Source organism: Lissotriton helveticus, chromosome 2_2 (assembly GCF_964261635.1).
Source record: "Lissotriton helveticus chromosome 2_2, aLisHel1.1, whole genome shotgun sequence".
Taxonomy (NCBI): Eukaryota; Metazoa; Chordata; class Amphibia; order Caudata; family Salamandridae; genus Lissotriton; species Lissotriton helveticus.
Genome location: NC_136060.1, coordinates 198,830,609 through 198,846,238, shown reverse-complemented (window position 1 = coordinate 198,846,238; position 15,630 = coordinate 198,830,609).

Here is a 15,630-nt window from a genome sequence, read left to right as displayed (position 1 = left end):
AAAAAAAAATTGCCGTTTGACCTTAAAAACTCTTACCTGGTGTTTTTAAAACCAAAATTTTAGGGAAAGAATCTCGGGATGTGCTCTGAGGAATTTCAAGAAGTTCTCATGGCTCCTACACGATTTGGCCTTGAGGATAAGTGTAGTACAGAGACATAACTTCTTACCATAACACTGGACTTTATGGAGAAATACGTGCACTTTGAATGAGTTCAGAAAAACTGTTTCTTTTTATAAGCTAATTGAAGCAGCCAATCAAAACATGGAGTAGAGGGAATGTAAGTCTGCAATGCTGTCTACTGTTTTACATTGCTTTGTGATTAAAAGTGATGTAGAGAATTAAATAATTGTACTAGTCATAAAGGTAGTGTAAGTCTGCTTCATAGTAAGCAGTATCAGTGTGATAGGAAATGTAGAACATGATTGAGCAAGAAGGGGAAGATATTACTAGTCCAGGATTGTGTAAATGATCTTCAACATTTTAATTCTGAAAGTTGCGGAAATGCGAAAAGACGGGATTGGCTAACAAGAAATCCAAGAGTTATACATGGCTCTGACAAGATTTGGCCTTGTGGAAAATTGTGGTAGAGAGCAAGAAGTCATTTATTGTATGTAACATGTTTTTGAAAACGATGGAGGTTTTCTTTCAGAAAGTGGCGGGTTGAAAGTAATAACAGCACAACAGAGTGTAAGCTGTTCATAGGACATCCTTGGCCGTCATGGAAAGTAAGTTAACTTTAAGGAGTTCTGAATTCTGATTTGTAATGTTTTTTGGTTTTTTTAAACACAATCATTTTGATTGTGTTTTTTTTTCCCCGCTGTTATATGATGAATACCTTCAAGTCACTGTTTTAGTGAAATTTGATACATTCTGAGAACAGCAAAAATAAACCATTTAACATGTATAATTAATTCTGTTCTGTTTGCATTTATGATGTACATGTAGAACTGTGTAGGAGGCATGGAGAAGGTGAGTCTTCTGTAAGTGTCAAAGTTGTTGCATACAGTGCTCATATTCTACGTAGTCTTTTATATTTCATTACTTTCACTGTTTCTGACTGATCTAAAAAAATTTTTTTTAAAAGAACAGTAAGTATAAGGGAAGGAAACAGACAGTTATGTTAAAAGAAACACAGCTATAGGGAATAAACTAGGGATACTGTTACCCGCAATCCTCTGCTGATGATGTCACTGAGCATGTCATGAATGATGTAATATGTGACATCATCAGCAGTGGATTACGGGTAATAGTATCTCTAGTTTACTCCCCTATAGCTGTCTTTCTTTTAACATAACTGACTGTTTCCTTCCCTTATACTTACTGTTCTTTTTAAAAAAAAAAAAATTTGGTTCGCTTCCGGTTCGCGTACCGGGGAGCGAACTGGGAAGCGAACTAAGAGAAATAGAGGTTGGCACAGTTGCAAATATTGTACCAATTTTTTAATAACGGGGAGGTAGTTCTGAAAATAACTTTTTTTTTATTGTTTTTGTTGTTTTATATTTTTTCTATTATTTTTCGGAACATTTTTTTACTTTTTTTGAATTTTTCTGAACAGTTTTATATTTTTTTTGGTTTTTTTTCGGAGGGGGCAACGAAAACGATTCATTGTAAAGGGCTCAACAGGAGCAAGAAAACAAAAAAAAAGAATTTATTGTTTGGGGAGTTTCGGACAAACATGAGCATGATTGTCAATAGCTCTGTTGATCAGAGTGATGCTACTTTCTCCGTAGCAAATGAATCCACTGCAATGTACGCAGACTTGTTTTACTTCACGAAATCTCGTTTGTATATTTGGCACCATCTCCCTGCCCTCTGGTCCCGTTACTTCCGGTACAATAGATCTTCTGGCCATAATAGGGAGATTATCTAGGTCGTCCTGTTCCTCTTCTTCGTCTTCTTGCTGAATTATAACTTTAGCAGGTGGTCCACTCTTCCTTGGATGTGGTGGAGGTGGTGGGGAAGCACCAGCTGAAGCTAGTAAAGAAGCCATTGCTCACTGGTAACAAAGGGTCTTTCTCTCACAATGATGAAAGTCAGAGTGAGGAAAGAAGGAGGGATTTTCACCATTTGGGAAAAAAAATAGTTCTCAACCAATGAAAAGTGTTCATTTTAGATCATATGACCTAGTCTTACATCATTAGGAAACCGAAAGTGAAATGAACCAATGAAAAGTGTTATTACCAAGTCACATGACCTGCTGTGTGTATGTTACGCGCTTTGCAGGGCCTCCCGGTTTGCTTCCAGAAACCTGTGCTTTGCGACTCGGTAAGCGTACGAGTTCGCTAACGTAGCACGTCATATGACGTATCACGCGACAACGCGAAACGTCATGCGGACGGGAGGCGTCACGATGTTGTTTTCTAACGCGGCAGTTGCGGTAAAGAAACGTTTACCGGCTCGCGGTCTATTTCGCGGCATCAAGGTCAGCTAACGGGAAGCTTCCCGATTCGCGAAGCGGGAACGAAGAAAAAAAAATATTAAAAAAAAAAGTTATTAATAAACATATAAAATATATTTTTGGATTTAAAGAAGAATACATTTTACAGCTACAGATATTAGCTGTTAAAAAACCAATGAAATTCACTGAAAAAACCATAGGTTATAGACCATATATAGTTAGGAATTAGCATTTACAAAACCTTGAAAATTCACTGAAAAAACCGTAGGTTATAGACCATATATAGTTAGGAATTAGCATTTAAAAAACCTTATTTTACTCACACAAAACCATTGAAATTCCATATATAGTTAGTTGCACTAACTATATATCGCGCACCCGCAATCCACTGCTGATCATGTCACATATTACATCATTCATGACATGGTCAGTGACATCACTGATGACATCACTGATGACATCTCAAATGACATCACTGATGACATCTCACTTGACATCAATGATCACATCACTGATGATATCATTCATGTGATAATACAATGCATCTCCTCACACTCTAATATAACCTCCGTTACACCCAGTGTTAAATAGAGAGTATCATTTTTGAAACCATTGACACACCAATACTAGTTACTACATACGCACTCACTGATTCCTATGTCTACACACACATTCACCCATACAATCACTCATACATACAGTCACTCATTATTACAACACTATCATATGCACTCATACACCTATGCAGACAGTCACATCCATGGAGTTACTCACACACCTAGTCAGTCCTGAAAAGAATCAATCACACTTCCATTTTCTCATCTATACAGTTAAACACAGAACACCTTACATTTTTGAAACATATACTAACACATAGTTACTCTCTTATAGAATCACTGATACAAGTACACATTGATCTGCACAGAGTCACACACCTCCCAGCCAGCCATACACACACTCAGTCTCCCATACAAATACTTGTGCAACCAATCAATAACCCATATAGCTACTTATATAGCTACTGATTAACACGTGCAGCAGCTTGCACAACAACAGACATACTGATGCACACTTTTAGACAGTTTAGTCACTAACCCGTGCATTCAGTGAGACGCATTTAATCACTCACTCATACAGTCAATCACGCACCTACTAAAACCTTTATTCAGACACTTATACATCCACTCATTCTTCAATATGTAAAACATATTTAAACTTTACAGAAACACACAGTCACTGGATGATGTCATCAGTGATGTCATTTGAGATGTCATCAGTGATGTCATCAGTGATGTCACTGACCATGTCATGAATGATGTAATATGTGACATGATCAGCAGTGGATTGCGGGTGCGCGATATATAGTTAGTGCAACTAACTATATATGGAATTTCAATGGTTTTGTGTGAGTAAAATAAGGTTTTTTAAATGCTAATTCCTAACTATATATGGTCTATAACCTACGGTTTTTTCAGTGAATTTTCAAGGTTTTGTAAATGCTAATTCCTAACTATATATGGTCTATAACCTATGGTTTTTTCAGTGAATATATATATATATATATGCCCTGCCTACTCCTGCTCATCTCACTGTCTTTCATTTCTGCAGCACATTGTCAAGTAGAATATTATTCGTTTATTTCCATTGTCATAGTTTATGTTGTTCTTGGGAAATCTTACCTGGCTCAGTCACAAAACTTCAAGGTCTTTCTACTAGATCTTTAAACTATGCCACTGACCTAGCACTCCGTTATTGATCCTGCCCTTTACTTAGTTCACTATATTTCTAAAATGTCTAATATTATTATCTGAAGGGCCCATTGTCTCATGAAATTGAGGTTTAACACCGCCTACACTTCTTTGAAATTGTGGGCGTTCTATGAAGGTTAATTTTGGGGTATCAAAATTGTGGGGTCCCTCACACTATTAGCTCTTTACATATGATGTATAAGAAAAAATACAATAGAAGAAATACATAGTTAAGTTAAGGAGAGATTCTTTAGACCTTAGTGAAGTATAGTTTAAAGAAAGATGTTTTCAGTTCTCTACGAAATGGCATCAGTTCTCGGATGCAATACAGACATCAAGAAAACACAAATGCTTGCCATACATGTTGTTTACTGTGTGGGAGACCACAGAAACAAAGTAGCATCTTCTCAATGAGTAATTCAGATCAAAGGGCATAGGGACAAAAATACTAATTCCTATGATTTTATAACTGACCTTAGTGCCTGTCCTAGAATCAATCCATGCCAACAGAGTCTTTCTGAGGGCTCAGTGCATGGCCAAAAAAGAGCCATGCCTCATACTCAGTGCATATTCTAGTTTAAAACAGCCCTACATCAGGCCTACAAGGATTCAAAACTGTTCACATAGGGGTTGAGTCTAGGCGCTAACAGTAATGGCCGCCTTGTAGTGGATCAACGCCGGCACACAGGGAGAAGGGACGTCCAATCTGCTTTAATAGCAAAAATTCCTTGTTCTGAGGAGAGGGATAGAGACAAAAGATCTGGGAGCACAGACAGAATAGATCTCCAACCCCACTTTTGCCACAATAATGGCTGACACCAAGTTGGTGAGTGCCACCACCGATCTGCAATGAATACAGTCGGCACATGGAGGAGAGAGTAGATGTGCTGTGTTTCACAGTAAGCGATCGAACAGTATGCCTCAACCTGAACAGAGGGCAATATGCACAGAGTTAAAACTAAGCCGTCTGACTCAGAGCTCTTGTGGCTCGTGATCGCTTTGGACAAGCTATGTCCATCATCTGTAGAAAGCCAGGGCCCATAGAAAGCTACCGGGCCATGAAACATTGACACTCCTAGTGTGAGCTGGAAACAGGATGATATTCATGAATGGCTGTGTATACAATCCTTCCCACATCCTCTGCACTCTATAAAAGGCTATAATCATTGCTATAATCGCTGAAAATTAAGGCACCAGAGAATAACAGGGAGTTGAGGCCTCCAATTAAATGCTGGTTCCAGGGAGACACCGCATTTCTAAAGACCGCAGGTGCATTATTAGACACCAACCCCATGCTCCAAGGCCTCACGAGGAAATCTGAGAAAGGCCATCCACCACTACGCAATATGCCTCCCGTATTGAGGCCTCCAAAACCTAAGATCCATGGCAGTGACTGTTCGACATACTGGCTGGCAGTTGCCGAGGTGATGAAAGATGAGGCCGAATTTCTCACTTCTCAACTTCATCCCAGGCATACATAGGAGACTCTGATACTGTGGCTGTATTGGAATGCATTCTAGAACAAACACCAATCTGGCGAAGCAAAACAGATTGACAAGGTGTGAAAGAGGAGAGAACTGCAGCATAGACTATGTGGTCATGATCACAAACGAGATTGAGATATGCCCCCACAGCTCATTCCCAACTGGACAGAATCAGGAACCCTCTAATCCTATTTCCTCTATCAATGTCACAATGCTCTCCTAGCAAAACTATCTAATACTGCAACCCCTGCCCTCTACACATCCACTAGGCTTGAAGCAAACAAGCGCGTAAAGTGTGTAGAAGATAAGGCACAGTGGCCATTATCTGATGTAACTCAGACCGCTGATCAACTGCCATTGGCTCTCACACTTGGCTGGGACCTCAATAGAGAAAGACCAGATAAGTAGACCTCCACTGGTGATAATCCAGGTGGCACTGAGGTTGTTTTTGTCCATAACCACACTTTGAGCAACCACGCTAAAAGTCACCGTGATCTCTCCTTCTTCACACCAACAGCACCAAAAAGTCTACTAAGAACCAAGATGGCTATTGGCCAGACCACAAGACAACTGCTATTCGGGAAGGTTGAGGGGGCAACAAAAAGACAAGTCCCACAACCTCCTCCATGCAAGCAGCCACTAAGGGTCGTTTCCTGAATCAAATTTCAGTGGTGGGCACACAGTTGGGACCCATAGAGTGCTTAATTAGAAAACAAAATAAGCTCCTCGGCCGTCCTCAGGAGACCACCACAGCTTGCACCACCAATTGCCCTTGCAAGCACTGCCAATGACATACTTACATAAGTACTAACTATCACAGGACTACAAGTCTGACAAGTCAGACTGTTTGAGGTCCCCGAAGCTATAAGAATGACTTGGGAGGAGGTATTTGTTGTTTTTAATGTATAATAAATTAATAAACAACTGTTGTTTTGCTCATCTTTAAATTACACAAATAGTGCCAAAATGTGCCAATTGTCATAAGTGACTGTGTTGTCAACTAAGTGCTGGGGCTGAGCACTGGAAACCACTGGTTCAAATTAAGCACTGGATCTACATATGTGAAAGTCTCGGACCTCACAACGGAAGTGAGAATGCTCCTTACTGATATGGGGTAATTCCATTCCAGAGTAAAATGAGAATGCTCCATACTGATATGGGGGTCATTCCATTTCAGGGTAAGGGTGCTGGACCAATGCATGGCCCTGCTGAAGAAAAAACAGATAATGCAGATTCTTGAGGGCTTGACATTTGACTATTAAAGCAGAAAGTGGAAGAAATAGAAGACAGAGTGAGATGAGACAACATTTGGTTGTACAGAATACCGTACAAAATGGAACACAACAGTGATGTGCGTAGATTGCTGGTTCAAATACTGCCGGCTTACTAGGCATGACTGCTGCAAATAGATTCCACTCTGTTAGTATGACCATATTTTTTTCTTTTTGATCACCTGCCTTTGGACCTTTACTGGGTCTCACTCCCAGTAAATTTATGGAAAATAGGATTGGGTGTATTTGCCACAAGTGTATGCCTTTGGGATGAGGCTGCTGCAGTGTAGCAAAGGTAAGGGGCACTGGGCTGGTCATATGTGAACATGTATGCACACGGGTGTGCGCATGGCTACCGGCATATAAAAGTCTAAAGTTGTGAGCAGCCTGGTAGCTGCACACATGCAATCTGTCTGTGGTAGTCTTAAACTTCACCTTTGACATGTCAAAAGACCACTCTTGACAGACATAAACCTTCCTTTTAAATGTTAAACTGACCCATATGTAGGCCTTATTGCCCATAAAAGGCAGAGTGAAAACATTTAAAAGTAGAACATGTAAAAATTAATGTTGAACATGTCCTTACAGTGAATGATCCCTCAAAACAATTTTCACTGTAGCAACCTTAGCTGGCACCATAGGAAATCGTTGGGTTACGGTAGTACATTTTTTACATGTTACATTTAGCAGCTAGAAAAATATTTTTTTCACTCTTTTGAACTGTAATTTAAAGTCTTCTTTAATGCTAACGTTGGATATTAAATTCTTATTTTAGAAAGGGCACTTTTAGAAAGTTGGGATTTTGCTGCCAACGGTTTATGGGAGTTTCCAGTTTCCTGGGCTGGCGATGGTTCTCCTACTGGGAAGTGTGTTTTGGAGCAAGACAGTGCGCAAAAGGACTTGAATGTAGAAGAAGTGGGTCTTCTTAACAGGATGGCTGGGGGAGGACTTGGACCCTGCCCTGATTACATTTTAAAGGGATTTTCTCCAGCACATACAAAGAGATATAACGTCAGCTTTTTATGTCTATAACCAGAGCCAAACCTAGAAAAGGGAAGGTTGGAAAAAGGAGGTCTCCCCCACCCACAAGCTGGTCTTGACTTAAAAAGTGGCACTCAGAACTTAAAGAAGCGCAAGACCCTGTACCCAGACTGTGGCAGTGGCAATACCATGGAAAGCTGAAAGGTAAGCAACCTGATGCATTAATGAACTGAGGATTCTGTCTATAGCCGACCCCAGGACTAGTGTGTCTCTCCAAGGGCCAGTAATGTTGGCTCCCTTACACCCCCTTTAGGACCAGGTGGGGGAAGACAAGGACTCCACTGCCCCCAGATATGATGCCATAGAGCCAGAAGGGCATGGGGTATATGGGTGGCACCATAAAGGAGAAGGCTGGTGCAGGGAGCCAGTGAAAACACTTCCCTGCAGAGTGCACCCCTTGTTAGGCTTGCTGAAAATGCTCCTGGTATCTAGGGCTCACCACTAAGAGTAAATAAGACCAAAATCACTGAAATCAGCCCAATGGGGCTGGAGATATACACATTTGAAGATGTTAACCTTTGCCCAACCTTGAGATAGGGAGTGTGTGGGGCTGTGCTGCATCTCTCAAAACATCCCCGGGGTGGGCCAATCCCCAGGGTTAACCACAGATTTATTTGATTATTCTCCCTTGGGTGGGGGCATGCTTGGTGCCCCCTCCCCAGACTCTCTATTGTCCTGGGGATCCCATTCCCCGGGCCAGTTTTATCTACCAGGTCAAAGTAGGCATTACCTAGGAAGTAAGCATTTTGTGTAGCAACTTGTGAAATTAACACATTTGACTTATCTTTTAGTACCTTAACCTAATTGGTCATTCAGCTTGGAAACATGTGTAGGTGGATTAAGTGTTAGAAATTGTGTGATTTAGGCTAATGCAATTTAGACAGAGATCCAATGCCTTTTGAGAGGCCTGTAGAACAGATGCCCTTTTCTCTTACTGACAGAAGTTTCTTTGGTTGACTCCTTGGCAGAGGTATCTTCTCATGACTTCAGAAGAACGTTCTCTGACTTAGCAAAGTATGGTGCTCTATTTCTGAGACAACTGATCTTGTTTAACTTTCCGTTTGAAACAACTTTATAATTTTTGCCATTGATTACATGACTTTGAATCACTTTGAATTTATTGACATTAATGTATTGATTATTTATAACTACTAATTTGATTATTTGTGTTTGTAACCTATTAATCCTTTAATAAACTGTTACGGTTTGAAACTCTACAACTCTCTGTCTTCCTTGTGAAGCCTTCACTTTTTTTAATTTATTTAATTTTGATATTAGCTTCAGTCGGAACTAAAGAGCCATCAGAGAGTGATTTCTGAGCCGGAATTTGCACCAGATCTTTTACTAAGCAGAGCGCTCTAACACCTAGATCTAGCACTGTAAACAGTTTTTGGGTGGACACACTATGCATTTTTAGAGTCTGTTACTTTTTGTCTACAACTGTTCCTCAGGTCATCAAAGGATGGGAAAGCCATCATCTGCATATCCAGCGTGGAGACTCTCCATGGCTGTAAAACCACAACCCAGGGTATCCCATGACCCATTCCATGGAACAGAGCCTCCAGTGGCAAGGCCCTATACCCTGGCGAGATACTCACCAAAGTGTCTAAATACTGCACAGGAGGGCCACCACTATTCTCTGACTTTCAAAGAAGGCATTCATAGCAGTTCACACTGAGTTGATACATGGTAATTTAGAGACACAGTATTAACTTCCTATGCCAATCTCTAATTGCACCAAGCATGTACCATAATAGCCAGTCTCCGAAAAACGAATATAATATGTGCTGTACCTAGCATAAATGACTAGACCCCGAGGCAGCAGTAAGCACTACAAAAATGAAGATACGGAAAAAAATCACCATTCACCAACCTACCGTTCTCCAGCCTCCTATAAGGCAGCTGACGTGTCCCTATGTCGCGAATACCTAAGTACATCATATTATGGTAAATAAAATCCCTCAGTGGAAGAAATGTGAGGCTGTCTCAAGAGATCGATGACAGTAATACTCCACTATAGGTTCACAGAAAAACATGAACGCCCTAGAGGAGGGAGTGGTGAACTCATTACATTGGTTATAGTAACTACGACTTTGAAAACATAACTCAGTGGAGGTGTTAATATGGAAAGATGTGCAATGATAGCCCCGCGCCCCAGGCTTTTGCACCGTGCTAGTCCTTTATTGCAGTCAATAAATACCGTTAAATGTCGCGGTGCTCACAAAGGCAGTTTGAGGCTAATATTCACTCTCATGGGACCCGTGAGCAAATAAAACCAAGCCCTCTGTCAAGCAACGGAGTATGCATGTGATGCACGTGAGCGTGACGTGATTGGGCTCAATTTGCAGTTATACTTAAGAAAAAATGATATGGCGTGCGTAATAGTATGCACTTACAGTTCTGTACTTTCCAAAGTGGCTCGAATTGTTAAAAATAAATCTGCCATCGAAATAGAAATCTATTTCTAATGTGAATGAGGGACATTTCCAGTTCTATTACAACGGCAACAGTGCTTCTCTGTTCAGCTGATAAAATAATGTTAGTAACCGCGCGCAAGCTCATTGGAAATTCTCTGTGACCTCATGGAAACTCACTTATTACTACACGAATAAATGCACTCGAAATGAAAATTGCACTCTGCCTTTTTCTACAATATCAAAGGAAGTACGGAGCCTGTAATGAATGTTGCGCGTGCACAACAGATAGTCACATCCATTGTTCTTGCGTGCATGACCTAGAACACGTCCCATTATCTGGATAATAGTAGGTTGGTGTTTCCCCTGGATATACCTTACGCATGCGCTATTAGGCCAGATTTAGAGCGAGAAAGTCCTATTAATGTTCACGGCATTGTTAACATCACGCACGCTCCGAGAATAGAATGTGATAAGTGAAGCAAGTGATAGCATGACTTTTACGTGCTTCTCATATCCCCTATGCATTAAAGTATGTGTCAAATGAGCATTTTTATCTTCAAACATAATACCTTGTAAGAACCACGGGCGTTTTAAATGTACAGAAAAAGTTCAGAACTTTCAGGGACAGTGTCAGGTTTTTATTTCAGGGTCTGAAACATGGATGGGGGTCTATGGAAACTTAAGGTGGGGTTTCGGCGGGGTATGCTGATGCAAAATATGAACCAACCAAAGAGTAAGACTATTGCAGCTCACAAAATACACTTCTAAAAGTACTACAAGACTAAAAGTGTCAAACTAGTTTTAAATACTATAAACCAGCTGTGGAGTAAGTCCACCACCACAGGTAGCCAATTACTGGCACCACAACTACAGCCGGACTGGGAACAGCAACCAGCCATGGCTATATGTTCATCAGGCCCGCGCGAGGGAGGGGTGCTAGTGAGAGAAGCACCACTCCCATTTTTGTTCAGGGGGCCAATATTGCAGCACTGATGCAAAACATGCCCCGACGGGTCCAAAACCATCCCCCACCCTTCTAGCCCGCTGGGAAAATGCCCTATTCCCTCTACAGCCAGTCCGGCCCTGACCACAACACTCTCCCACAGAAAACAATGGAAGCAGGGATTTGAAAAATATATATCCTTTTGTGATTAATGCTAAATAAATTAAATTAGATAAACAATTTTCAATTTTCTATTTTATATTTTATATACGCTAACTTCTGCGGCGGTGCTTCCCTCGACCGGGTCGGCCGATATACATAAAGTTTCACAGTTACCCACAGGTAACACGAACACGAACACAGGACACGAACTATCAGCCCCATAATGCATCTGTGATTTTTTACCCACCTGGGTTTGATTGATGAGATGAAAATAAAGGAGGGACAAATGCTGATGGTTGTGTTTGCTGGCAGTCATTCAATCTGCAGAAAAGCCTTTGAGAAAGGGAGTGATCCTGAAACGCGTCAGGCTCTGCTGATGCTAGGAGCATGGGTACCACCCCTAACTGGAGTATGCTGACAGTGAGTGCTTCCTACCTGTGGGTAACTGTGAAACTTTATGTATATCGGCCGACCCGGTCGAGGGAAGCACCGCCGTAGAAGTTAGCGGTCCCGCTGCTGGTGCGTTGAACCAGCGGAATTTGGACTGATTAGCATGAAATACGAACGGGGAGGAATCTTGCCTGTGCCCCGGTGATATTTTAATATTTGATTGAAAGGACTCCCTGCAGCCCACTTGGGTTTCATTTCACGAACTATCAGCCCCATAATGCATCTGTGATGTTTTACCCACCTGGGTTTGATTGATGAGATGAAAATAAAGGGGGGACAAATGCTGATGGTTGTGTTTGCTGGCAGTCATTCAAGCTGCAGAACAGCCTTTGAGAAAGGAAGTGATCCTGAAACGCGTCAGGCTCTGCTGATGCTAGGAGCATGGGTACCACCCATAACTGGAGTATGCTGACAGTGAGTGCTTCCTACCTGTGGGTAACTGTGAAAATTTATGTATATCGGCCGACCCGGTCGAGGGAAGCACCGCCGCAGAAGTTAGCGGTCCCGCTGCTGGTGCGTTGAATCAGCGTAATTTGGACTGATTAGCATGAAATACGAACGGGGAAGAATCTTGCCTGTGCCCCGGTGATATTTTAATATTTGGTTGAAAGGACTGCCTGCAGCCCACTTGGGTTTCATTTCACGAACTATCAGCCCCATAATGCATCTGTGATGTTTTACCCACCTGGGTTTGATTGATGAGATGAAAATAAAGGAGGGACAAATGCTGATGGTTGTGTTTGCTGGCAGTCATTCAATCTGCAGAAAAGCCTTTGAGAAAGGGAGTGATCCTGAAACGCGTCAGGCTCTGCTGATGCTAGGAGCATGGGTACCACCCCTAACTGGAGTATGCTGACAGTGAGTGCTTCCTACCTGTGGGTAACTGTGAAACTTTATGTATATCAGCCGACCCGGTCGAGGGAAGAACCGCCGCAGAAGTTAGCGGTCCCGCTGCTGGTGCTTTGAACCAGCGGAATTTGGACTGATTAGCATGAAATACGAACGGGGAGGAATCTTGCCTGTGCCCCGGTGATATTTTAATATTTGGTTGAAAGGACTGCCTGCAGCCCACTTGGGTTTCATTTCACGAACTATCAGCCCCATAATGCATCTGTGATGTTTTACCCACCTGGGTTTGATTGATGAGATGAAAATAAAGGAGGGACAAATGCTGATGGTTGTGTTTGCTGGCAGTCATTCAATCTGCAGAAAAGCCTTTGAGAAAGGGAGTGATCCTGAAACGCGTCAGGCTCTGCTGATGCTAGGAGCATGGGTGCCACCCCTAACTGGAGTATGCTGACAGTGAGTGCTTCCTACCTGTGGGTAACTGTGAAACTTTATGTATATCGGCCGACCCGGTCGAGGGAAGCACCGCCGCAGAACGAGACTTTGCGAGGCTTCTGGCCTCAAAGTCAATGGGGACAAATCCATGATTTATCCACTGAGCCCTCATTAGTTTCGCTCGACATATCTGTCGGAGCTCCACACTAGCCTGGAGTGCTGTGGAGCCTATGTATCTTGGGGTGAGGATGCTTCACTCCCCTGAAGACCTGTATGAAGGGAACCACCGCAAGTTGCTAGCGAGGACACGAACGGCAGAGGGCTTCTGGAAAACACTGCCCCTCGCCCCTATTGGACGAATAGCCCTTGCAAAAATGATCATGGTTCCCAGACTACTCTATCATTTCTCCAATCTCCCAGTGATACTGCCATGCCCCTTCTTCTGGGAGCTGGATACACTGCTAACTGCGCTGATATGGGGAGGAAGTAGACACAGGGTAGGCTTCACCACACTGTACTTGAATCAGGGAGGGCTGGGAGCTCCATCCATCGAAACATACTTCTTGGCGGCCAAAATCCAGTGGTTATCAGACTGGCCGGCGGAGTGTCGTATAGGAGAAACAATCACGGATGAGGGTCAAGTACCCCTCCCAGCAATCCGGCGAGTATTAATGCCCAGTACCAAGCCACTACGCACCTACCACCTATAACTATCCATAGCCCATACGTACATGCTGAAAATTCATCACATGTCCAGAGAGAAACCTCTGTACTCACCTCTGCTCCCATTGGTAGGGTTTCCCCGAAAAGATAAATACTATACCACCCGAGCCCTTCAGGTATGGACTGAATATTCAGTCACAGAGGTGGAATCCCTGTTTGAAGATGGACAGCTAAGGACGTAAGCCCAAATAGCTGACCACTATGACCTTCCACCGGGCAAGTTCCTACTACACAGGCAACTATTAGACAGTTGTCGACCCTACTGGAATCTAAATGAGGGCAAACCTCCGACATACCCGGTGCTAAACACCATTCTGCATATGGGAGCAGGAGACATGTAGTTACCTGGCTATACAAAGCTGTCCGGGAGCTGATACTCCACCCTTTAGAATCGTTATCGCAGACAAGGGAAGATGAAGTGGGAAGTGTATTTATTGATAAAGAGTGGCAGACGGCCCTAGAATATACCAAAAAGGTCTCCTGGTATGCGCGTTTCAGGAACTATGGGCCCGATTCACAGAACTAACTTAAGACAAAATCCTAAACTTACTACCATTTTGGTATTCACAGAAGGCACTTACTCATTTTGGTATTCACAGAAGGTACTTACTCAATGATGAGTAAGTGCCTATTGTGAATACCAACCTGAGTAAGGTATTCACAGAAGGCACTTCTCATCAATGAGTAAGTGCCTTCTCTGAATACCAAAATGAATATCATCAATGAGTAAGTGCCTTCTGTGAATAAAAAAATGAGTATGTGCCTTCTGTGAATACCAAAATGAGTAAATGGTAGAAAGTTTAGGATTTTGTCTTAAGTTAGTTCTGTGAATCGGGCAAATTCAATTTAATATACTCCAAAGAGAATACCTAACTCCGGTCAGAGTGCTGCGCTGTTATTACTCGATCTCAGCGCAGCCTTTGACACGGTTTCCCATAGTATTCTTCTGAGCCGGTTGGAAAGTATTGGAATCCAGGAACTGGCACTTGAGTGGTTCCGTTCATTCCTTACAGGCAGGTCCTTCCGTGTGTCAGCCCCCCCATTCATTTCCCATCCTCAGACTATAGGCCAGGGAGTCCCACAGGGCTCTTCCCTCAGTCCATCCCTTTTTAATCTGTACATGCAGCCCCTTGCGGTTGTGGCCAGGGAATGGGGTCTCACGCTGGTGTCGTACGCCGACGACACACAGCTGGTAATCACCCTGACGGAGGTACCCTCCACTTCCGCCACACGATTTAGGGATGGACTGGCCGCAGTCGCCAACTGGATGACTGCAAACTGCCTACAACTTAATGCTGGGAAAACCGAGGTGTTACTCCTAGGCAAAAACCCCAGCTGCTGGAACGACCACTGGTGGCCCCCCCTGTTGGGCCCTACCCCCCTCCCAAATCTCTGGTCAAAAACTTGGGTGTATGGCTCGATTCCGCACTGAACTATCAGACTCATACAAAAAAAGTAGCGGCTACCTGCATCGGGTTACTGAGAAGCCTTAATCCTATTCTAGGCTTCTTTGACCACAAAACACGGCAGCTCATTGTCCAATCCACCATCTTGGCTAGATTAGACTACGCAAGCGTCCTACTCCTGGGCGCCAATAAAGCCGAGACAATCAGGTTCCAGAGAATACAGAACGCGGCGGCCAGAGCAATATTAGGCCTCCCTAGAAGGTGTTCGACTAGAGCCACCATACACAGACTTCACTGGCTCCCTG